The sequence below is a fragment of the Aplysia californica genome, unplaced genomic scaffold, assembly GCF_000002075.1.
Source record: "Aplysia californica isolate F4 #8 unplaced genomic scaffold, AplCal3.0 scaffold01082, whole genome shotgun sequence".
NCBI classification, from domain to species: domain Eukaryota; kingdom Metazoa; phylum Mollusca; class Gastropoda; order Aplysiida; family Aplysiidae; genus Aplysia; species Aplysia californica.
The window spans coordinates 196085-197630 of record NW_004798352.1 but is presented as its reverse complement, the minus strand read 5'-3'; positions in this window follow the sequence as shown (position 1 = coordinate 197630).

Sequence of the window (1546 nt, the reverse complement as noted above, 5' to 3'; positions counted from 1 at the left end):
TCTCTCTCTCTCTCTCTCTCTCTCTCTCTCTCTCTCTCTCTCTCTCTCTCTCTCTCTCTCCAAACAGCACCTAAGTATGTCGACAACTCAACATAGCCCGACGTCCTAGGTTCGGCGTTAACTGATAACGCCAGCGCCCACAAGTTCAATGTCACGGGTACTTGTGTACCGTACCCCGTGTGTTAGGTGTAATCGGAGAGCTTGCAGTTGATGGTCACACTGAAACTTACTTTACTGTGGCGGTAGTCCGCGAGCTTAGTAAGCTTACTGTCTTGTGCGTTACTATTATCAGAGACAATGACTATTATACAGCCTCTTTAACGTTTACTAACTCTCTTATCCTACCCCCGTTAAAAACAAAACAAAAACTCTCTTAAGGTGGGTGGTTGGCGGGCTCGAATCTTCTTTTTGTTTGTTGGTAAGTGTTTTACGGCGCTCACAGATGCATAAGGTCATTTGAGCACGTGGGACACATTTTATATTTCAATTGGTAGGATTTTAAAAAAAATTTTGCCCGGGTGGCGGCCGAAGCTTACTCATGATCGATTTTGGACCACCAAGGGATCTTTAACGAGCGTAACTTGCACACGGGACCTCCCGAGATTTTTCAAATCTGCAATGATGTGTTCTTGAACTTGGGTTGTTCAGGGGGGTGGTTGGTGGGCGGGTGTTTCTGGTTTGTGTGATTTGCTCCTTCTTTCTTATCAAAACATCTGTCGTCCTTATCTCTCCTCCCTTTCTGGTTTTTTTTTTGGGGTTGTTGTTTTTTTACTCTCTCGTAACTCTTCTAATCTTCGGCACTTATCTTGAAGCACTGAATTCCAATTGTTGGTGGTTCGCGGGTGCTTTGGTGTGGCTTGTTCCGTATTTCCTGTCAAAAAGTTTATCGTCCTTATCTTTCCGTGGGTGGTTGGCGGGTGCTCTGGTGTGGTTTGCTCCTTCTTTCCTCTTAAACATCTATCGTCCTTATCTTTCCTCCTTTTTCTCTTTGTTCTCCGTTGTAACAGCTCTGACACTTATATGAACTATTCGTGTTGCAAGTGCCGTAAAACTCTTTACTAAACTAAACTAACTAAACTTATCTTTCCTCCTTTTTCTCTTTGTTCTCCGTTGTAACAGCTCTGACACTTATATGAACTATTCGTGTTGCAAGTGCCGTAAAACTCTTTACTAAACTAAACTAACTAAACTTATCTTTCCTCCTTTTTCTCTTTGTTCTCCGTTGTAACAGCTCTGACACTTATATGAACTATTCGTGTTGTAAGTACCGTAAAAGTCTTTACGAAACTAAACCAAATGACCATGATTGTGTCGATGTACTAATCTTTCCTCAAATAAACAAACTTCCAAAAGTCGGATACTGTAGACATTTTGTTTGTTTTGGTAAGTGTTTTACGGCGCTGGCTGGCAACTGCATAAGGTCATGTAAGCGTGCAGGACACATGAAACATTTTCAGTTGGGTAGGAATTAATTTTGAATTTTGCCCGCTGTAAAGGCTGTAGACAGAGCCAGGAGCCCAAAGGAGGGGGCAAAGGTGTGTGTGTG